Source organism: Dreissena polymorpha, chromosome 2 (genome assembly GCF_020536995.1).
Source record: "Dreissena polymorpha isolate Duluth1 chromosome 2, UMN_Dpol_1.0, whole genome shotgun sequence".
NCBI classification, from domain to species: Eukaryota; Metazoa; Mollusca; class Bivalvia; order Myida; family Dreissenidae; genus Dreissena; species Dreissena polymorpha.
In genome coordinates, this window is record NC_068356.1 from 85940897 (window position 1) to 85966702 (window position 25806).

The following is a 25806-nucleotide window of genomic DNA, read 5'->3' on the forward strand; positions in this document are numbered from 1 at the left end:
TCTATTATAGTTTATCATGCATAGAAACTTGATTCATTTTGATAACATAAAAATATAATTAAAATAGTATTGTGTGAAACATTCAAAAGGATGAAAAGCACCAAATCTTGTTATTTATAAAATTTTAAAGAAATAATAATTACAGAAGAACAAAATTAGCAAAAAATAAGATAAATTCAAGGTGAATTGAAATATCAGCAATAACAATGTTTATGTCCCCCAGTCTATACTGGGGGACATACATGTATTGTTTTTGCCCTGTCTGTTGGTTTGTTGATTTGCACAAACTTTAACATTTGGCCATAACTATTGCAATATTGAAGATAGCAACTTGATATTTGGCATGCATGTGTATCTCATGGAGCTGCAATTTTGAGTGGAAAACGGTCAAGGTCATCCTTCCAGGTCAAAGGTCAAATATATAGGTCAAAAGCCTCAAAAGGGGACATAGTGTTTCACAAACACATCACTTGTTTTTACATATATCTTTATTTGTGTCGCATACAATATGGTGGTTATTATTATCCCCCGCCAATGGCAGAGGAATATTGTTTTGGCGTTGTCAGTCCGTCTTTTTGTCTTTCCGTTCGTCCGGCACTTTTGTGTCCGGAGCCATGTCATGGAAGTGCTTTGGTGCATTTTATTGAAACTTGGTATGAGTATATATATGGATATGAGGATGATGCATGCCAAATGGCATTGTACACCATCTGTTATTTACGGAGTTATGGCCCTTTGTATCGTAACACAAATGCTTTTTTAGCTGAGTGTCAAATATAACACTTTTGTGTCCAGAAGCATATTGGCGGGGGATATCAATTCAACGAATTTGCTTGTTAAATATGGAAACATAGCCTTGAATGCAAGTCCTATTTTCAACTTCACCAGACGATGTTGACCCATTTATTGATTTACACAGCAGAGAAACACTGGCCAATTAAGCCTTTGCAAAGAGATCATTTGGAAATCATATCACAGAATGCCTATTCATTTCGAAGGTCAATGTTTCAGGGGGCATTTTCTCGAATTAGCCAAGAGATTGTTTGATGTTATTCATTCAGACATACTGGCGGGACATTTATTTTAAATTTGATTGGCTTCTGAGAAGGTCGTGAAAGGTCAAAATTTATGTCATGATAAACAGCTAGGCCGAAAAAAATGTTTACCTGATTATTAAGATTCTGTGTTTTATGCCATTAAATTTGAATCCCAATATGCTGGGGAAAAAATCACCTTCTTTGCAGTAATGATTTTTGTTAACTTTTTATATTTTTTTGTACTTTGAAATTTTTACTTATTTTCAGCTGACATGCACTACTTTGAAATTTTCAAAGTCCAACAGTTACTAAAAAGCTTGCGCAAGCTTGCATCCAAAAAAGCTTGCGCAAGCTTGCACAAGCTTGCAAAAGCTTGCAGAATTTTGTATTAAAATACTTGCAAGCTTGCGCAAGCTTGCCGCAAGCTTGTACAAAGTAAAATTTAGCTTCGCAAGCTTGCGGCGAGCTTGTCGCAAGCTTGCCGCGAGCTTGCCGCAAGCATTCATTTTGGTTTGGGGAAGCTTCCTATAAAGTTTCAATGAATTTTGGTGATTAGTTGCTGAGAAATAGCCCGGGCAAGAATTGCACTATATGTACAGTTAATGGAAAATTTCAAAGGCCAATACTCTGTGAAAAATGATCCGACCAGAACCCTCTGATAATATGCACATTTCCTCTTGGTAGTGAAGCTTCCCATAAAGTTTCATTGAATTCCGGTCATTAGTTGCTGAGAAACAGCCCGGACAAGAATTGCACTGTATGTACAGTTAATGGAAAATTTCAAAGGGCCATAACTCTGTGAAAAATCATCCGACCAGAACCCACTGATAATATGCACATCTCCTCTTGGTAGTAAAGCTTCCCATAAAGTTTCATTGAATTCCGGTCATTAGTTGCTGAGAAATAGCCCAGACAAGAACTGCACTGTATGTACAGTTAATGGAAAATTTCAAAGGGCCATAACTCTGAAAAATCATCCGACCAGAACCCGCTGATAATATGCACATCTCCTCTTGGTAGTGAAGCTTCCCATAAAGTTTCATTGAATTCCGGTCATTAGTTGCTGAGAAATAGCCAGGACAAAAATTGTGCACGGACGGACGGACGGAAGGACAGACAAAGCGGCAACTAAATGCTCCCTCCAAAATAAATTTTGGGGGAGCATAAAAAATTTCAATTTTGTCAATTTACCAAATCATGAAAAGGTCCCTTTAATACTACATCATGTTACTTATTATGCAGCGTCATGTACAGCTTTTCTCCCAAAATATGAATTGTGAAATGGCTGCTGAGTCTGTCTGACCACATTCAATAGATTGTATTGCTAATGTTAAACCCATTTATGTCTAGTGGACTCTCCCATCCTTATAAATTGGATCAATTTATTTCCAAACTTAGGGATGTCTAGTATATTTATTTCTTTATTTAGAATATTTCTTACAGAAATTCCTTTAAGCAAACAGTGCAGACCCTGATGAGACGCCGCATCATGCGGCGTCTCATCTGGGTCTACGCTGTTTGCCAAGGCCTTTTTGCTAGACGCTAGACAAAAATGGGTTAACATTATAAAATTTGTCTCTGTGTTGTCATTTGGTTTGAAACTTAAGGGTTACATTGCATTACAGTTCTCTAGGGAGAAATGCAAGCCATTTATTTTCCAAAGTTTGAAACCTTTGTCATAAACATATTTACCATATGTTGTCTATCTTGTAAACTATTCCCTAAAAATAGTAATAATTAACAATGGTTGTACCTTGTATTGATTGATGAAAATGCATCTAAATTAATTTTCAAACAACTGGATTACACTTCACTCAATATTTAAGTGTAACCAAATATGAATAACCGGGGTACTCCAGAATGTTGATCTTGTCTCACTCTCAGTAATCACTACATTACTCTCACTCTCAGGAATCACTACATTACTCATGTGTTTTCAGTTTCATCATATGATCGTTATAATCGCCTGTCTCAAAACTTACTTTGATTTCTTCAAAGTGACTTCAAATTAGGATATATGAATCCTTGTTGGGTACTGGTTTTTGAAAATATATCTTTTAACATTGAACATCAAAATTTGTTACACTTTTTTCTAGTGCAATGGTGTGTTTCATCCTCAAGCTACGTTACTGATCCGTTTTGAAAAATTATATTTTAATTAAGTTTTTTTAGTGAAATGACCTTGATCGATTTTTGAATTTTCTGTAGCTAAATTGTAAAATGATTGTCTAAAGCACAGGTGTTGGGCGCGTGGCAAAGTCATTTGAACACTATCAATATGTCATAAAACAACATTTTTTATCATTTTGACAAATAAATAAATTCTAATATAATATGTATTATATTATATCAGATTTTGTTTTTGTCAAAATGATGAAAAATGTTGTTTATTATATCCCTTTAAAAAATATTACTTCCCTTGTAAAAATGATCTGTACCTGCCAAATGAAAAATTATCTTCCTTTAAAGCTTGTTACTTCTCTTGAATTATTTTTTTTTACCTTTGACCTTTAAGGATGACCTTGACCTTTCACCACTCAGAATGTGCAATCAATGAGATACACATGCATGCCTGATATCAAGTTGCTATCTTCAATATTGCAAAAGTTATGGCCAATGTTAAAGTTTACGGACGGACGCACAGACCGACAGAGAGACTGACAGTTCAACTGCTATATGCCACCCTACCGGGGGCATAAAAACTTTAAGATGGACAGATTAAGCTAACAAGAGCTGTCAGAGGACAGCCCGCTCGACTATTCGAGTGCTTGACAGTATAACGTAAGCCATGATGGGGAAATTGTTCATATTCAATAATTTATTAGACGATCTTTCAAAAATAAAAAAAGGAAAAAAAAAAAATAATTTTTTTTTGGGTGGGGGGGTAGGGGGGGTTGAGAGGTAGGGCTGCAACGATTCACCAACAGCTCGATTCGATTTCGATTTCAGACACTCCGATACCGATTTTTTCAATTCGATTCATCTTCAAACCTAGTTTTATCATATATTCACTCTTCTGCCTCAAAATAAACATTTCTGTTCAAAAGTGTCGAATACCTAGATATCTTGTGCATTTGTCAAATTGTGTGTTTGTTTTATATAGTTTGGTTGGTTCAACAGTGTTTTAAAAACTGTTGAAAGTGTGTTAAATTAACATTTGTAAGAAATATTTTGCAAGAAACTGCCAATTGTCTTTCAAACTATGTCAATATTTCAATAAAACACATAAAAAGAATAGCAAATTAGGACTCAATTTTAATATAAAAAACTTCTTACTAGAAGATTGTGTTGAATACACAATAATATAAAATTAAATAAATAATCATAAAAACATCTGGAATCAGTGGAGTGATAGTACTATCACTATTATACTTATATCCAAAACCGCTTCAAGCATGTCTACCATTGTGCCGTGACAGCATCACCTGTTACCTGTAGGACAAAGCACATTCTCTAATAAACTTAACAAATTCCCAACAGAACTACTTTTCTGGCTGGCGACTTGAGTAGTTGCACTTGTGCTAAATCTAAGTCTTGCTAAATCAATGTTATGTTTGCATTCGTGAAGCACAGTTTACACTTTGCTTTATCGGGAGGGCTACCATCCCTAAACCCAAAATACTGCCACACTTTTGATTTTAGCTTCTTAGGCGCATCTGATAATTTCAATTTGTCGGCCACGACTTGTTCAGCCATTTTGACGCTTTTTCCGAAAGTAGACCATAACGCGCTTATTGATTGGATGACTAAAGTAATAAGCAGCCAATCGCACGCGTTGTAATTACAGGTAAAGATAAAACCTACACCTTTCCGTATCAAATAGTCAGAATATAGCGAGCTTTACGTATCTATGTATATATATGTATATATGTTAAAGAATCGAATCGAAACGGTAGGTTTGGTATCGTAATCGAATCGACGCATTTCAAACCGATTTTCGATGCGTCGGATCAAATCGTTGCAGCTCTATTGAGAGGGGGGTATAATGTGGGGTGTGGTCATTTATTAGACGATCTTTCAAAAAATAAAAAAAGGACACAAAATTATTTTTTTTGAGGGGGGGGGGGGGGGGGGTAGGGGGGTTGAGAGGGGGGGGTATAATCACAGGCAGCAGTATCATAAAATAAGCTCGGGGAGGGGGGGGGGCAAATTTATGATACTGCTGCCTGTGGGTATAATGTGGGGTGTGGTCATTTATTAGATGATCTTTCAAAAATAAAAAAGGAAATTTTTTTATTTTTTTTTTGGAGGGGGGGGGGGGCAGGGATTCTGGGTTGGGGCGTGGGGTATTGTTTGGGTGGAATCCATTGTGGTATTCAGGTAAGTGTTGTTTTGTCAAAGTATTTATAAAATCTGATCATAAATAAAGAAGTTATGGCATTTAAGCAAAATGTTCAATAATCTAAGTATAAAAGGGGCCATAATTCTGTCAAAATGCTTGATACAGCTATTTGCTCTTGTTTATAGGTTGGGGTCATGTTGGTAAACAAGTATGCAAAATATGAAAGCAATATGTCAAGGGACATAGGAAATATTTGGGGTAGTACGCAAACTTTAACATAGATTTATCAATAATATGCACATTCTAAGTATAAAAGGGTCAATAATTCTGTCAAAATGCTTGATACAGTTGTCTGCTCTTGTTTATAGGTTGGGGTCATGATGGTAAACAAGTATGCAAAATATAAAAGCAATATGTCAAGGGACTTTGAAAATATTTGGGGAAGTACGCAAAAATGTATGCCCAGTAGTGTTAATCTATACACATTTCTCAAAACAGTTTTTACCTAAAAAGCCGCTGGTTTCTAGCACTGCGTTCGAATCGGCAAATAGTCGGCTTGTCTGTTTTTTTTTCATCTTTTTTTATACAAATAACAGGAATAATTCTTACCTGAAAATAGAAAACATAAAAAAAAACATCAATATGTATACTACTATGAGCATAAACTAACATTTCAAACGCTTCCTACCATATTTTATTTACTGCTAATAAATTGCAGCCTGCACAAGAACCATAAGTTAAATTAGATAATTACCCAAAGAGAGTGGCAATATTATTTAAAAGGGAAGTAACTCATTCTAGGCTCTTATAAAAAGGGATGTTATTAAACTTATGTGCACAATTGTGGCGTAGTGACCCCCCTTGACGCCCGAAATACGCTTAAAACGTCACAATATTCAAATTGAAATTATACGAATGGATTTCATGTCGCATACTAAATAAATGATATGGTGTTTTATGTATTCAGTGCAAACTCGACATCTTCATTTGATCACATCACAACATCCGAAATTGTATAAACCCATCTTTGACATCGCTTAGACGGACCAAGACGTATATAGTCTTTTTTTAATTATAAATACACTGATATATACGATTCGCACATAATAAATGCAGATACGTAAATCTATGCATATATACCCTTATGAAGCGAAAAAAATATCGCATTGATCAAAAATGAAAATATTCTCGGCACTTATTTGAAAGAGAAATCATTAATGGGCCGTGCACATAATACAAACGAACTGAATCAATAGTAATGTGCCGAAACAGGGCATTATAATTCAACATCATTTCTAATTTATAAGCAAATGCGTGACCATACAAATCAAAAATCTAAAATATCATTAAGAATGAAATCAATATACAAGAGCCTCGGTCTATTCACTTCCATTTTAATCTTCAACTCAAAGACGTCCATAGTAGTCACCCCATTTCTTTTCAATATTTTGCTTAATATCGAAATCGATTCAATTCACATTTTCATCATCATAAAAGCATTTGGATTGCACCATGAATTTGGATATTTTTATATATTGCCTTTACAACTGAAATAAAACACGAATTCATGTACAAACAAAACATTTAGAGTAAAATCGAGTATGCTTTAAAACCATATACTTAATTCGATTTCTATAGACTCTGACACCAAATCGAAAAGGCCAACCGAAGCCAATCAACCGGGTGTAATATTTTTATGGGAACAGATTTTTTTGAAAAGCCTGATGCGACACGCAACCATGTCTTATCCAGGTTTTGATAATTCTGTATTTTATTTTGGTGCACGGATGCGTGTGCCGATTTTTGTCTTTAATAAAAATCAGCGTTCTATGGGAAAATGTAGATCTAAGTCTCGTGTACTTTGTTTTCTAATGTGTTTTGTGTGTAGAGCCGTTGCAAGATAAGATTTTTTAGAGTTCGACTGATCGCGCCCATGATCAACAATGAATTGCCATTAATAATCAATTTATTTGTACCGGATATTATATATATATTAATGCCATCTAGTATTATTTTGCGGTTTATTTATTACTGTGCTTACCACCTGATCGACCTCAACATTTCGAAACTATGGCCTTTTTTCATTTTAATTTTTTTCATACGCTTGTGAGACCACACACGTTCAACAATTTTTTTTTTGCATGTTTATAAGTGATTAACACGTGCCGATTATTTGACTTACGGACAAGACAATATGCGTGTGTTTGACTTTCTTAATAATTATGTTTTAATACGGACAACTTCATACATCCGAGTTAATTTAAAAATAATTTATCACCGAGGCGATCCGAAGATGGGTTAATAAAAGCACGATTCTCGAACATCACGATCGGTATCTGCTTTTCCCTGACGATGCGAAAGACTATTACACCCCAATAATGAACAAACAATTTCCCAATGGGGCTATTAAGGTGCTTTATTCCCCGATGTTAAACATGTCTATGTTCAGGAAATACAATATTTGCCCAGCGTTAGCGGATATCGTTTTCTCGGTTCTCTCGTCTGGTCTAAGAATACAGATGGCATGCTTGTTTGCATAGGAACGCAAGTGAATCGATTAAAATCTACGCGTTTCTGAGTTGAGATCAGTTTAATTGTGTAATATTATTCCAATATAATGTATACAGAAGGCTCAAAGACACTCTAAATTAATGTACAGTATCTAATTCCAAATAAATTCCGTTCGTAGTACGTATTATTCTAAAAAGCGACAATTAGGTTTCAACTCAAACTGAATGCAATTTCAATCGTATACAAATCAAATAGGGTGATTGATGTTTCCAAGACAATGCAGTCCGCACAGGCTAATCGGCGACGACACTATTCGCCTAAACTGTTTTATCCGAAAGACGGGACTTCTTTAGACAAACGCGTCCATAAACGCAGAAAGTGTCGTCCCTGATTAGCCTGTTCGGACTGCACAATCTAATCTGGGACTTCACTTTACGCACATGCATTAAATCTAATTTTCCAAGAAGCTCTAAATAACCATACAATAACGACCAGAATTATTCCATTAAATCGAGTCAGTCGTAGCCGACACCTGAAGACAATAATTTTTGTTCAGAATTAGTAGCACAGTTCAGTCGTCAGCATGCCCATTACTATTCAATCGTAGTTTTTCTCTCTCTTTTTTATTTTTTGACTTTGTCAGTAGATATAACGCAGACAAATCCGAGTAAACATCACTGCTGCAGATCTGTCAACTACAAGGGTTTCGAAAAACAGTTAAAATCCATTTATTACTCGTCATGTCTACTAATGTCGCGTAAATCAACCTGTCCTGTTTGTGTGTACAAAGCTTGAAAGTTATGTTTGCCTTCCTACTTGAAATGTTTTTATTTTTGCTTAAATAAATATTGAAAGATATAAACTACAACAGTAGACGGGGGAGGCGTTCAGATGCCTTTATTTCGTAATCGATTAGGGCGAATTTAACACTTCAGCTGTTTTGAACATGGATTTTTGTAGAATATAACTATATATATGTAAAGTTTTTTTCGAAACGCATTGGTAGCGCTTGAATAATGCATAATTTTTAAAAGTAATAATAGTTAAAACACAAATGATTCGGGGAGCATTCTCAGAACATTTGCATACAAAGCAAGTACTGGTTCTTCTCAGGAAACGGACTCAATATTGTCTCAGAAAGCCCTGACGTCATCGATGTCACCTCGTTTTCTTATCGCGCTAAGCAGTTCAACTGCCAAAGTAACAGAGGACAACAAGATGAAATAGCGATAAATGAAGAAAATCAATCGATTTAATAACGTGAATATGTTTGGCGTCGATTTCATTTTCAACCAATGACATTAGTTCAATTGAGATTTTAACGCGATTATCACAATACTACATTTAATTCAGACTTTTTCAGCATGACGTAATATTGTCGAATTCACTTTTTTTAAATCATAATGATGCAATATTGTCGAAGTCACTTAAAAATAATCAGGAATTACCGTGCTCATTCCCGGATAAGGTATATTTTATTAGGAGAAAAAATATGTTCAAAGAATCCCTACGTCTGGTACTCAATTTCGTCTTATTTCGAAAATTCCTGTAAGACCACTTGAAACAAGACAATAATTAGAATCAAGTGTTCCTTACACCAGATACCGACATCCACGTTTAGTTGATCAACTTATCGCGCGATCGGTTGCGCTTCATTTGCAACCAGAATTAACCAGATACCATCCAATGTCATCTGCTATCTCGTCGATTTGAGCAAAGCCAACATTACTGGGAAAATTTTAGTGAAACGAAAACTCTAAACTGGAAATGATAAAAGATAGGAGACGCGCTCTGTGAAAAAGGGGTTTAATGCATGTGCGTAAAGTGTCGTCCCAGATTAGCCTGTGCAGTCCGCCACTTTCCGCATTTATTGTATTTGTCGTTTAAAGGGGCCTTTTCACAGATTTTGGCATTTTTTAACTTATTCATTAAATGCTTTATATTGATAAATGTAAACATTGGATCGTAAAAGCTCCAGTAAAAAATCAAGAATAAAATTAAAAAAAGGAAAAGAACATTGCCCGGAGCAGGTTTCGAACCAGTGACCCCTGGAGTCCTGCCAGAGTCCTGAAGTAAAAACGCTTTAGCCTACTGAGCTATTCCGCCTAGTACACATACTCGACGTATTTTATACCTTATATAAGCAATCTTCGTAGTTTCACAAAATTTAACGACAAAAACAGAACTCTCCAAATTATTAAATCGTTTCGCGTTGCAACGCTTTATAATTTTTAGGTTTTAAAATCGTCAAAAGATGCATATAATGGCTATATTAGACCATGGTAAATGTTCAGTATTACTGTTTCCTCACAAATATCATAACTAAAACGAAAATTTGCGAATCTGAAACAACTTTTTTCAATTTTGTCAATTTACCAAAGCGTGAAAAGATCCCTTTAATGAAGACCGTTCTTGACGAAAATTTAGTTTAAGCGAAAAGTGCCGTCCCTGATTAGCCTGTGCTGACTGCACAAGCAATCTAGGACGACACTTTACGCACATGCATGCAACCCCCTTTTCACAGAACACGGTCCAGATTTATTCTATCAAGTTTACACGATCATCTTAGATTTTTAAACAATAAATTGGTGCAGAACGAACAAAAACGAATGAATAAGCAATACATGCGCGAATCTTACGATAGAATGAAAGCGAGCGATGGATAGATGAACAAATAAATGAATGTTGATGATGACAATAACGACGGGGCACTTTACGATCAAATTAAAAATGTTTTAATTAAAAGGCGGAATTACAGTGGCAATGATATGCAGATCCTTCTGCTGAAGATGATTATTCAAATGATGATGATGATGATTTCGACGATGACGATGGCCGAAATGTCACTAACGCATGTATGATTAAGATGACGATGGAAATTATAGTACGACTATCAAAAAGCGATTAATTCATATATGTACATTTTATTAACGACAAATTAAGTCTTTAATCTGTCAGCGAAGCAATGACGTCGATCACATTTTATTACTTGCAAAAACAAGACAACGACTGAAATGAATGAGTTTGAAACATATATATAATTATTTACATATATATACCACAGCTATGCAAATGGATCTATAGTGATGCATCATCGGATATTTATTTCAAAGGCGTCTCGACATTGTATTCGTAGTCGCAGCTTAATTACTTAATTAGACCTCTCAATCATGACGATGACAAAAACGCTGAATCCTCTTGTCTTACGTAACAAAATCATAAATCGGACAAAACAGCGGACGAAATAATTTTCAATAACGCATACCCAACGTTTTTTGAGCGCCACGTTTTCACGTTTCTGTTTAAAATTGTGAAGACAAAAAGTATTTTCTGGACGCAGGTGTGACAAAAGGCCTTTCATTATTCGCATTTCCCATTTTTTCCCATTTTTCTGTGACCGCATGGAGGTTTAAATAATAGTAAAGTCTGAAGCTCTTATATTTAAGCATTTCTCATAGTTAATTCATTTTTCCTGTTAGATTTTATAGATCAATATTTGTGTTGAACTGATTCGAAGAACGGCAGAGGCGAAACAAACAAAGACGTCGTGGTCGAGGTCGTTAACCCTTTCAGTGAAGGAACCGAATTTTAAAGGCCTTTGCAAACAGTTTGGATCCAGATAAGACGCCACAGAACGTGGCGTCTCATCTGGATCCAAACTGTTTGCTATTCTGATAGTATTCTTTGAAAAAAAAATGAAGAAAATGCTTATTTTACAAATTCAGCAGACGACATTTTAGCAGACGACAAATTTCCCAGCATGCAAAGGGTTAACTATCCGCTAGACTTTGCCCCTGCTCAAAAGATACCACGCGGACGGTTTCAGTTTAAAGTACAGCTTCACTGATAATACTGTTAGTACATTAAATAATCTGACGTTACATATATTATTCCCACGATTGTGGGTACTTGACCAACTCATTTACCTACAGCAGTGAGAATAAATCGCTGCATTAGTTACTTCCCATTCAGTATTATAACATTTTAGATGACGTATATACTATGGTGTTCGTCCACTTCGATCGTGGAGGAAGTGGGATGTTGAATGGTTGTCCTGCTTTGAAGTCCCTGCTCTCTGTTCAGAGTCTTGCAAAAAAAATGGGCAAATACAAAACAAGAGGACGTATAAAAGTGTACTACATGTGTATATTTCACATAACTAACCCATTCTGTTCTATTGATGATAAAAAGACGACTTCCAGTTGGTTGTATAACATTGACAGAATACGGGCTTAGCATAAGTCACTAATAACTATAGTGTAACCTTAATGTATTCGCGGGTGGTTAAATTTGATAACGTCACACCAAAGGCCATAAATGTCCCTTTTCTTAAGGCAGTCGATTCGTATAGTCGCAGCAGAGACATGTAATCAATAGGCAAGCTAGACAAAGCCGATTTTCAGATTTATGCAAGATTACGAAGCAGCTAAACATTTGATCCGTAGACAATACTTTGACGGGATCATGCGGGATTACGGGGTATTAAAACATTTGAACTTTGCAACCAAAAAATATCTGGTCAATTACCGAACTATAAGTATATATTTTTTTGATATCCCTCTAGCCAAACGAGTCAAAACAGTGTGCGTACCAAAGTGTAAACAGTAATGTTAACATCTTTTATAACATTTACCAAACCTATTTTCCAAAAAAAACTAAACATACCTATATCCTGCATGTGTAGATGCAAAAAGTCAAATGCAATCCCTCAAGCATTCCTGAGAAACTGGCTTTCCGACCAACAGTGTGCAATAAAAAACTTTCTCGATAATTGATATAAATGTCAATAAAAGACAACGCACGTTACAATTATTAGAATTTATATCAATTAAGGCTCTTTTGAAGCGCTCTGACATCGTGAAAGATCAACCCGAACTATTCTCCGGAAATTCCCGAGGGAAAATAACGAGCGCGAAAATGTCGTCTGATGCCATGAATGAGCAATAAGGTTAAACAAAGAGACTCAACTGGTAAGAGAAGATATTTGGCTCAATATTTCTCTATGAAATGCCTATAATTCGGCAAGGGAATAGTTTTTGTCAGATGTATGCAAACAGTTTTGCCACTTTCCAACATGATCCTTAAATACGGACACTAAAGATAGGGCGTGAATTATCGCGGATGGGACGAAAAGGCAGACTCCGTTTCGTTGAAGTAACATCATGTTATTTGATGATCGATACACAGTGGCGAAACAGGAAAGTTGGACATTAAACGTTCGATTTTAAAATAATGTTTAGGCAAACTTTAAAGGGACATTTTTACGTTTTGATAAATTGACAAAATTGAATACAAATAATTCAGATTTGCAAATGTTCGTTGAAGTAATGTTTTTCGCTAGGAAATAATAGTACTGATTATCTAAAATACTCTTAAGTATCCATTACAATCATCTTCTAACGATTTAAAATTTGAAAAAAATACAAAGCGAAACGCAAAACGGTTGTATAATTTGGAAAGTTTCTTTTGGTATCGTTATATTTTGTGACATTACGAGGATTGCTTATATTATATATTATATTTATTTTGACCTTGCAGTCAAGAATAACCCATGAAAGTGCAAACACTTATTTCCAATGGGGTCCTTTGGTTTTTGCTGAAGAGACAGCACGAAGAAGAGACAGTAGTGAGATACAAGGAATCCGGGTGCGATGCGAATAGATACCATGGTTCTTTTACGTTCTCCGTGTATAGCACCGATACACGCGAGAATTACATGGGTTTCATACCAGTACATCTCTAGTTGGTTGGGAAATACTTGAAGCATTTTTGAAATTTCCAGTGCCCCGGCCCGGAATTGAACCGGAGACCTCTGAAATGGTAGACCAGTGTGTTACCACTCGACTACCTTATATTACGATTAAAATACAAGCAGTGTGACGTTGACTTTAATGACTTAGTGGTTTAAGCGCTAGACGTTTACTCCAATGGTCAGTGGTTCGAGCCCATGTTTGGTTTACTGTTTTTCTTTCTTTTTGTTAATTTAATGTGTGTTTTCTGCTGGGACTCTTTGTTCCGATGATTGCATTTATCAATTTAAAGCATTTCATAAAAAACTTCAAAACATACCAACATCTGTGAAAATGCCCCTTTAAGGTTATATTTCCGAACAAGTATGCATATTTATGCATGGCAATAAATTCTTCACTTGAAATCCATCAATTTGATTTGATGATAGCTGATTTTAATTTGTTATTTCGTATACACTTCCATCACAAATTTATCACGAGGACTTAAAACAAAGCCTAACATACATAAACAACAACGAAACAACAATCGGATAAACTGTATACATGTGTGTGGCAGAATGCGGACAAAAAACGAATAACGTCAATACTTGTGAAGACCGAATTGCACAATAGATATCTAAACTAAAACCATGCCACATTGCAATTTCGTTTAATTTGCAGAACACGGGCTGAAATTAAAGGTGTCTGATAAAAGATCATCGCATCTTCTGGTTATCAAGACCCTTTGGAGAACATAAAAGCGAGGAAATCGTGTGTGTAATAAGGTTTGTTTCTCTTGAAATTTTACGGAAAATCATGTGAGATATTTTTGTAAAAGGTATCGTCCTCAGTCTTCTCGTCCTTCTTATCATCATCTAAATCATCGTCGCCGTCACCATCATCACCATCACCGTCATCCTCCTCCTCCTCCTCCTCCTCCTCCTCATCATCATCATCATCATCAGCAGCAGCAGCAGCAGCAGCATTTTATCTTCAGAATCCTTACTGTCACATTACTGATTAAAATATTGTGTTTTTTTTTATTTCAGACTCATTGGTGTTCAGACTCTTTATAATGCAAACTGTGTTTAAAGTAGAAAATAGTTATTTCACTAAAAGAAGGTGGCAAAACAACCAAGGGCGTCGAAGTTGTCAAAATTCATACAGGACCGCAAACACATGGAGGAGTCGTGACAAGGCAGTTAAACTTTCCTTTGGTGTGACCGTTTTATTCAAAATATCATTTTTAGTAATTGGACAATTATTTCTTTGGATCAAGCGCAATTTTCTTACACTCAATTGATTCTGTCCTATCCAACAACCATATGTCGATAATTAACAGCAATTTTACCATTATAGAGTGGTTAAATATCTAATTTAATTACATCTAAGACGAACATCGCAATATCTTCTTTATTCCCGCGAATTTCGTCCTGTTAATTTAACAGGTACTTCGGTAGGAACATATGTTTGTAATTGAAGAAACTGAATAATTTATTGCTGTTATCACGACACAAATATATTAACCAGACCACCGCCTCTTAAAAATGGCAGTAGAACATGACGGCATGATTGTTTAATGTCCAGTAACATATGTCTTCGTCGACTTTAACGATCAAAATTTGATTTTTATGCCCTTCTTTCTATTTCGTACATGAATGTATGTACCGTAAATTACACAAGTAGGATTCAAAGGTCAGATAAGGTCTTTATCTATTCGATCTATGAACGTTTATGAACACATTTTGAAATAAGTAAATCAATATATTTAATTAAGTTTTCTTCAAACACCATATCCACTCATTAATATGACGCGTTGACTATAAAATAAATGGTTATACAGTAAAATGCCGAATGAGTAACAGAAACGAAAATATGTCAAAAATAATCGTAAATAAGGCGACCATAACTGACAAGTCATTTAACATACTATATTGCAACTCGAACTATCAATAAAATACCTTCGGTTATGAATTTATGAGCTTATGTAAACAATAGAAGCAAATAATGATGGTTGGAGCCAATACATTCAGACGGATTCGTAAATGAACTGTATAACTGGCAGAGATGTGTTGCCAGATGTATGATCTACAGTCCACTCTCGTTATCTCGAAGTCGGCGGGAACAACAAAAAATATCGAGATAACGAGAGATCGAGATATCCGATTAGGCGTTTTCAAAGAAAAAATGAGACGAAAATTTACCTTGTTTTTAACATCTTAATACCTGCTAAGTTATCTAACTAAAGCCGTCACCGTGTGGCATAATACTCTCTTCCTGATATATACGCGTTTTACGAGGCACGAATAATTTTTCTATTTAAATGCTTAAAATGACGTTTTAAGTATAACAGAATTGCATGAACACATGCAGTTATAATTTTTCTAAACTGTCGAGTGAACGACGGTGTATATACGCAAAAATATTACTCAATGCATTTTGGAATGTTGTTTGTAAAAACAATTAGTCTTTCGGCCTTTCGGCAGGCTTTGTATTAATTGCAGTTAATTGATGTTCAAGTGACACTTAAAGTGACAGGCCTTAATCAAGATTTAATTGCTAACGACATTACACACGTGTGATCATTGATGTAATTAACGGATCGATTTTCTACCGCACAGTATCGGGAGCAGCCGGGCGAAGCGGGACGGTGAAGTATCAAAGAAAAAGTTTCTCACCTTTTGCCGACACTGGGAAAGTTATTCGCACTTCGAGATAAACCACAGTAAATACATGTTAAATCGGGACTCGGGACAAAAATGTATATCGACATATCGAATTATTCGACATAACGAAAATCGAGATAAGCGATGTTTATTTATATAGATAAAGAAGGAAAAAAATGGGACATTGAGCTTACTTCGACATATCGAGAATATCGAGATATCCGATGTCGAGATAACGAGAGTGGACTGTATTTACACATTTTTTTGCATTAGAATATGCCTCATTGTAAAGACTAATCGTGAATATTGTTTACTCTATGGGATTTTATTACGAATAAACAGATGCGTGTTAAGATGTTCCCTTTATACATGTTAGAGCCTCGCTCTGGTAAAACGAGGTTTGATGCATGTGCGAAAAGTGTCGTCCAATATTAGCCCGTGCGGACCGCACAGGCTTATCAGGGACTACACCTTCCGCTGTTAAGGTTGTTTAATTTAAAGGAAGTATCTTGTTAGCGAAAATACACGCAAGACAAGAAGTGTCGTCCCTGATGTTCGGATGTCGTGTTCCCCAGAGCGGTCGTCAACCTCTTTATGTCAAAACGTTACCATGGCGTGCGGTGATTGACCAGCAATAAATCACGTCCTCAACTGTTAATTCACGTACGAAAGTTATAACGTGACCGTAGTAAGGTAGTCGACCCGGTAAAATCCCGCCCTCCGTCGTACACTGAGTACATCAAACGACTGTTAATATGCGAATGCCATCATTAAGGTTTCGCCTCAAACTATACATAAATCGAAAAAGTGTTTATGTTCTCATTGTTTATATGTTAAATTTACTTTACTATTGGAGTTTTTGTATCAGTTATGATTTACTAATAGTGTATACATCTCGCTCTTCTGAAGATCTATGTAGTAAAACAACCCGATGTAAATGTTTTTTATCACTTACAAAATTAATCTCTCCACATATATTTATCCACATCAAAATCCGGCATTTTCAAAAACATTTATCATTTGGAAAAAAACGCATCGTAAAAATGAAACAAAAAGCTTCAACACGTGTTTTCTTTCGGACATCGAACCGAATCGGTGAAACCTCCTGATAAGCCACGCCAGACAGACAAGCAAAACAAACTGTGCAAATGCGCTCAGATAAATCTGACGAGCAACACGGTTCTCCTCTTATCAATCGCTCAGACCAAATAAAACGAAAATCTGTTTTTTTCAGTAACCCGACTTTTGGAATATTTTTAGAGACCACCATTCGTTTTAAAATCTTCACGTATCTAAAGTGATGTTTTTTCCTCAGTTAGTGTATAAAAGTATATTATAATTATAAGGAGTGCACATGTTCGGGCAAAGCTTTCGCACACACGCACAAATCATTCTCGGTAATGCACAGATTTTGGGTTATAGAAGAATATGATATGGACATCCATTGTTTATATACGAACATAACAGGAAAATCTTGTGAGAGTCCATTTATCTTCGAGATGTTCCAATAAGGACATTTGACGGAAATAAACGAACTCACCATGAACTATTTTTAAATTACTGGACACCAGAAAAAAGGCATCGCCTCAAAAATACGTTTACAAAAGTAATGTTATAATTTGTTTATTTGAGTGTGCAACCAATTCAATAATAACCAAATACATCTTTTATATAGTTTACCATGCAATAATGTGATATTCATTTGATTATAACCATGTAATACCAATACCAATAACGTTTTTTATTCAAATCAAATCAATGTCGCCCATGTTCAAATTCAATATTATAATCAAAGTGATGTACTGTTTAATCGACCTCAGAAATCGAGTAAAAACGAAGCATAATCACTGATGTTGTGCTCGAGGCAGTGGTTTATAGCAAGTTTGCACTACACAGAGAAAAGATATCATCATTGACATCACATATCAGATACTAGTCGGAAAGGAGCGGTAGCTACGTGTATTATAATTAATTTTGTGTCGCGTTCTGAGAAAACTGGGCATAATGCATGTGCGTAAAGTGTCGTCCCAGATTAGCCTGTGCAGTCCGCACAGACTAATCAGGGACGACACTTTCAGCTTTTATGACATTTTTCGTTTAAATGAAGTCTCTTCTTAACAAAAATCCAATTGAGGCGGAAAGTGTCGTCCCTGATTCGCCTGTGGACTACACTTTACGCACATGCATTATGCCCAGTTTTCTCAGAACGCGATTTATCTACATTCACAACGAATACGACCATGTTGCAGTACTACTTTATGACACCTATGGGTTGCAGTACTACTTTATGACACCTATGTAAAATAGCGATTTCTTTAAGGAATCTACCGAGCTGGTACAGTAATGCCTTTTTAATACAATTGTTCTGGGTGCAAACAAAAACGGCCATAAGTTAAGCAGATATATTTTTCAAAATGCCATGTGTTGCGGCACAGATCAAAGTTAAATCCTGTTCACTACACGATCATTTCCGGAAATCAACGAAAATGTCCGAATGACATCGATAAAGTATTTGATATGTTATCAAAAATACGAGCTTTTTCTCATCATAAACTCACAAGTATTTACCAGCTTATCTTTAGTGTCTGCTCCATTGCATATATTCATAATCTCGCTTAAACGATATCAAGTACTCATGGTTGGGAATTTTTTTTCTATGTCTATGAAAAATCTGGGCACATTTAAACTATTAAAAGCTTTCTGAACATTCGAAACGCAGATATGTAGCTAGTAAGGTTAGATAAATATATGTGGAACGCATTTGTTAATGTTTTTCATACCATAGTTGTTGCTGCTATACTGATGGCGTAAAACACCTTATTGATTGGTATATGTTGCAATAGTTAATTCATCCGAGCATGATAACGAAGACGAGTATTGTGTTGTTTGTAAAGAAGACGAAGGTGATGATGAGTTAAAACTATTCAGTAAACCAGTATCTTTAAACACGTGTCCGCATTTATCCGACGCACACGCACACACATTCCGTCGCATCTTACCGGGAATTTCAGATCACTGATCAGCGTCCTGTTAAAACAGATCACTATCGATTCGGAAAAAGAACGCGTGTAATTTGCCAACCGAAACTTAAGTCGATTCGGGAAACGGTGCACGGGTTACCCGTGGAAAGTGTGTCGATTTCGCTTCGGTCTAAAGTGCGGATGATACGATATTTATTCCGGTAAAAATCTTTGCTAGGATGACACGACGTTGGAGTAGAATGTGACATTGATATTTGAGGTAGACCGCTAGAATAATGAATTATTTCTAACATATAATCGAAAATGAAATCGCGAAGTTTTTATTTAATTCAATTAACTTTCTGCGTACTTGAAGTTGAGACACGCGTATGATGTCATATTTCTTGTCGTTTGGTCAATGATCATAAAGGCGCTACTGATATTGCTGTTCTTAAAAAAGGACAAAACGACAATGATGATGATGATGATGATTTGGATGATTATGATGAGTTGATGACGATGATGGTGACTTGGACGAACGACGACGACCGCGGTGATGATGATAGCGATGCTGATGATGTTTTATCAACAAAAGTTGTTATTGTTCCTTCATCATTTATCACGCTGTTATAAAATCATTTTATTAATTGTATGCAAGAGGTTGGGAAAACACATAAAATTACCACTTCTATATTCGAGACACAGCTGATTTTTTTATAAATGTATATTAATCCATCATTAACGTGTCCAAAAGAATAGCAATCAACAAAAATGATCTTTAACAAATCATCACAACAAACCAATTAGAAGCATGACTGCCTTTAAACTTTTATAGCGACAATTAAAGATAATTTCATGGAGACGTAACTTGAACGTTACGTAAATTTTTCAGTTCAAGACGTTTACAAATACACACGTTTAACGTTATGAACGTTGACTCAGTGATAATGTCGACTGATAACTAGCGTAAATATATTGAAATATTCATCTAACTTGTTTTCGCAAATTAGCTTGAATTAAGTTTTAACTGTTGGTTTGTGTTAAAGGGCCCTTTTCACAGATTTTGACATGTATTGAAGCTTGTCATTAAATGCTTTATATTGATAAATTAAAACATTGTACCTAAAAATCTCTAGTAAAAAAAGGAAATACAATTAAAAAAGGAAATAAGGTAACCTTCAACTGGGCTCGAACCACTGACTCCTGGAGTCCTGGAGTAAAACGTATCCCGCTTAGACAACTCGACCATCCGTGCTCATGCCTTGAGCGGATGTATTTTTTACTTATCGGCTATAACTACCCCACACTTAAAGGTGGTAAAGAAAAACACCAAAGTGCAGGTGCGTTTTGTTTAACCCATTCATGTCTAACGTCCTGAAAAAAGGACATTGCAAACAGCGTAGACCCAGATGAGACGCCGCATAATGCGGCGTCTCATCCTGGTCTGCGCTGTTTGCTTAAAGGAATTTCTTTATAAAATATTCTAAATATAGAAATAAATATACTTGACATCCCTAATTTTGGAAATAAATTGATCCAATTTAGAAGGATGGGAGAGTCCACTGGGCATAAATGGGTTAAAGGCTGAACTTTCATATCTGTTTCTGTAATTGTTCCGAATAAACAAACCATCTACACAATCCAAGTAATCTCTAGTACTCAGTATTTTATAAATTACGCGAATCCGATTGTTTTCATAGCTTATGTTAGGCAACGAGAGCACATTGTGTTTGGTAAACTTGGTAAAATCGTGATGGCTTCAGAGAAGACCTTTTTTCTGAAACTGATTTTCTAAGCCAAAAAGAAGAGCATATATCCGATTCTGGCAAACCAAAGACAAAATCTGTGTTATCTTGAGTGGCAGTAATTAAAATATTATTCACCCAGTGACAGTTGCATCGATCGATTTTTTTTGGAGTACAAATATACATGAAGTGATTAATTGCGTTAATTGCGTTGCAAGCTTTGTCTGCTGGTGGGATCTTTGTTACTCAAGCTCATTATTTTTTAAATAAATAGAATGTGTATACAAGTAAACACCGTATAGTTATATAATAATTATTTTTTCAGTTAAATCCGCGTTTCTTTATTATCATTATAGACCAAGACAATACTATATTTGCTGGGAATGTCGATATATGACCGAGATAAACAACCACCCTCAATATCTATAGACAAAGGTAACATGTATGTGCATCCATAATTGAACCGCGTTCTGGGAAATCCGGATTTACTGCATGTGCGTCAAGTGTCGTCCCAGATTGGCCTATGCACTCCGCACAGGCTTATCAGCGACTAAACGACACTTTCCGCCTAACTTGGATTTTCGTTTAGAAGAGAATCCATTTAAACACAATATTCTATAAGAGCCTTCGAGCACATGCATTACACACGGTTGTCCCAGAGTGCGGTTCTTATATTTGGGCCGTGCTCGTTGGAAAGGGGGTTTACTGCATGTGCTTAAAGTGTCGACCCAGATTAGCCTGTGCAGTCCGCATAGGCACATCAGGGACGACACTTTACGCCTAAACTGGATTTTTGCGAACAAGAGACTTTCTTTAAACGAAAAATACCATTAATGTGGAAAGTGTCGTCCCTGATTAGCCTGTACGGACTGCACATGCTAATCTGGGACGGCACTTTAAGCACATGCATTAAACCCCGTTTTCACAGAGCACGGCCTATTCATTCTTTCTACTTATTCATGCCATTCGAACTAAAAAACATCTCAAACGTCTGAAGTATTTTGTTTCGCAAAAGCATACTCAATGCTTAAATGTTTGATATAAGAGAAATCGTTTTCCCTTTTATCAAAGAGTAAATCATTTATGAGTGACGAGCGCACGTGTAAAAATACGAGATATAACGGGCAGGATGTGTGCGAGCGCTCGTGTGGTATGTTAGCGTACGTCGTGGAACAAAATGAATATTTAACATTACTTTTTCCGTTGACCTTTTTTAATTCGACTAATTGTTATACCACAAAACAAACCTGGAATCTGTATAGGAAACATATCGTGTAGATAGTTATTTATTAATGTTCCAAAGTTTCATATCCCTGATACTTAGAGTTTACTGCCTCAAAACAGATAGAACATGACAGGTTTGCTTTACAACTTATATTTCGTTGACCTTTTTTAATTCGACTAATTTTTGTACCTCAATACAAACTGTGGAATCTGCATAGGAAACATATCGTGTACATATTTATTTATTCATGTTCCAAATTTTCATATCCCCGAGGACTAGAGTTTACTGCCTCAAAACAGATAAAACAGATCAAACATGACAAGTCTTATTTATATTAGCCTCGTTCTGAGAACACTGGGATAGCACATGCACACGATGTCGTCAATGATTAGCCTGTCCGGTCCACACTGGCTTATCAGGGACAGAGCTTTCCACCTAAACTGTATTTCCTTCAAACGAAAAATACAATATAAGCGGAAAGTGTCGTCCCTGATTAGCCTGTGCGAATTACACAGGCAAATTTGGAACGACACTTAACGCACAGTTTTCACAGAACGAGGATTATATTTATACAAAACGAAACTTGGGAGAAACTTATAATTCCACAGCTGACCATACGGTGTTTTTGGAGAAGTTGAAATCTACTTGTAATTCTCTAAAAGGTAAAATTTTAGTTTCTCGAACTATATACTTATATCGTTAATTCAAACGCTCTACCGCGAAATATGCGATCAAGCCGCTACGAAAACAACAAGAGACTTGGAATGTGTCACAATAGTGAAGAAGAATACCCCCCTCTCCGACGCCTCATGACCTAATATGTAGCATGGCATTATACAATATCTAAGTTGCAAATTGGGCATTACTTTTGTAATATTGAACGAAGGACATTGAAAGCTCTCATGAATAAGACAGGCAGACAGACAGACAGACAGACAGACAGACAGACAGACAGACAGACAGACAGACAGACAGACAGACAGACAGACAGACAGGCAGGCAGGCAGGCAGGCAGACAGACAGACAGACAGGCAGGCACACAGACAGGCAGGCACACAGACAGACAGACAGGAAGGCAGACAGACAGACAGACAGACAGACAGACAGACAGACAGACAGACAGACAGACAGACAGACAGACAGACAGACAGACAGACAGACAGACAGACAGACAGACAGGCAGGCAGGCAGGCAGGCACAGACAGAGAGACAGAAAACACGACGTCAATAGGCATTGCAGTATACGCCACTTTGCTTTGAATAATGAAACTCTATTTATGCAATCAGTAAGTACACGTAATCATGACATAAATAACACTGCAAAATACTTCAAACGAATTGCCATCAAATAAGCCTTTCGGCGGGGAGATACAATACGCGTTATAACGACTGCGATTAATTACGAAAGCAACAAAGATAATTGTAAATTGACCGAATACATCTCTGGAATCGAAATAAATGTCAGGCGTTCCACACGTTTTACAAAGTGCGCCATGCGTCTCTGCGTAATTTCCTCCAGCCGATTCCAGCTTATCAGGTGTAAGAATAAATATTTATATAATTTCTTTCATGCTTTACCTAAATAAATTGTTCTTGTACTTAGCGCTAGAAAGGTTTGCATGGAAATCGCAATAAGTTGGGAAAACTACAATAAGAATATATGAACGGTACAGTATAGAGGAATCTGGTTATGAGATGTTGCGTGCATGATGGTAAATTGTCGAAACCAAGTACGAAGATCATGACGATGATCATGCTGATGACGATGGTGATTTCGATTCTAATGGCGAATATCGATGCGACTGATGCATCGTTTTGCTTAACCCATTTATGCCTAGCGTCTAGAAACAAGGCCTTGGCAAACAGCGTAGACGCGGCGTCTCATTTGAGTCTGCGCTGTTTGCTTAAAGGAATTTTTGTAAGAAATATTTTAAATATAGAAATAAATATACTAGACCTCCCTTATTTTGGAAATAAGTTGATCCAATCTAGAAGTATGGGAGAGTCCAATAGGCATAATTGGGTTAATGCATATTACTGTTGACTGACTATGACGACCATTATTCCTATCGATGTAGTAATTGCCATATAGGACACACGAAAGCACCCCTAGGGCTTTGAATGACAGGAACAACTCGACACCAGTCCAGTAACCACTTGCCAGATAACGTAGCTTAAATTGAACAGCGAGACAAAGGTCTTCACATAGAATTGCATTACATAATTCGCTCTGATACATGCAGTAGTTCATACGTGGTGCACACATACAACCAAGGCTTAACATTCTCGATAGGGGACAACAGGGTTTAATGCAAGTGCTTAAAATGTTGTTCCGGATTAGCCTGTTCAATCCACACAGGCTAATCAGGGACGACACTTCATAAACTGGATTTTCGTTTAGAAGAGACTTCGCGTAAATGAAAAATTCCATAACAATGAAAAGTGTCGTCTACGATTAGCCAGTGCGGACTGCTCATGCTAGTCTGGGACGAACGTTTACGCACATGCATGCAGCTACGTTTTCTCAGAACGCGGCCTTTGATCATTCGCTCTTATACATGTATAAGAGTATATGTGGTGCAATCATACACCTACGACTTTACACTCATATCAATTTCAAATCACTTATATCGCAATCATATCTATGTATCAAAACTTAAACGAATTCAATCCCAAACTTACCGTCCAAATCTGACGGCCCAAACCTGGGATGCGCCTTCACATATCTGATAAACCAATTACCGTAATCGAAGAGCAAACAGCGCGCCAATACATCGACGTTTGAAAGACTGAAATCAAGTGATATTAACTGACATCTCCAGTATTTCTGAAGCGTCGATTTATATTAAAGGCATCGCACAGAGATCTGCGGGTATTATCGCAACTTGGGAAATCATTAATCCGAGGGTACGCGAGTGCGATTTTTGCTACGGTTTTTTTTATAAATATTGATATGCATTTTTTTTATCGTAAGCGATGAGTAATTTTTATCATCGATAGACTCGGTCCGATATATGCGGGCGTCTAGCAAGATGTTTTATAACATATGTATTAGATAGTGGATTATGTTTAGGTGACGTTTGATAATCACTTCTACTGCAATGAACTAACGTAAACAAGACGAAAAAATGCTTGTTTTATGTTACCAGTACTGGCCTAAAATGTCTTATTCATTTGAAAACTAATTTTATAATAAACGCTGCAGTTTTTTTTTGTGTTAACAATGAGCGCTTGTTTGTCATTGTCCAAGCAATCATAGAACTGTTTCGTTAAACATTAACCATTAACATTAACCCATTTATGCCTAGCGTCCTGAAAAAGGACGTTGCAAACAGCGTAGACCCAGATGAGACACAGCGTAGACCCAGATGAGACGCCGCATGATGCGGCGTCTCATCTGGGTCTGCGCTGTTTGCTTAAAGGAATTTCAGTAAGTAATATGCTAAATATAGAAATAAATATACTAGACATCCCTTATTTTGGAAATAAATTGATCCAATTAAGAAGGATGGGAGAGTCCACTCGGCATAAATGGGTTAACACTAAATGGCTTACTGGCTAATCTCCGGACAATTGTTACGTTTTTCATGAGCATGGGATATGAAACATTTCTCTCCCCTCCCCAAAATGATGGGAGTTGCTTTTAAGTAG

General features: G+C 36.4%; 1 protein-coding gene across 9 annotated transcripts in view; it reads right to left on the minus strand.

Annotated features, from left to right (window-relative positions):
• The window catches only part of LOC127867912 (protein couch potato-like), a 127315-nt gene that overhangs the window by 89120 nt on the left and 12389 nt on the right, over positions 1–25806 (minus strand). The window contains exon 1 of one of the 9 annotated variants that reach the window (XM_052409425.1): positions 5825–5919. The exons of 7 other annotated variants lie outside the window; for them this stretch is intronic. The gene's annotated coding sequence lies outside the window, so the exon portion shown is untranslated. Of the gene's footprint in view, positions 1–5824; positions 5920–25806 lie in introns of those variants that run through there. One more of the 9 variants, XM_052409427.1, reaches the window with a different exon arrangement.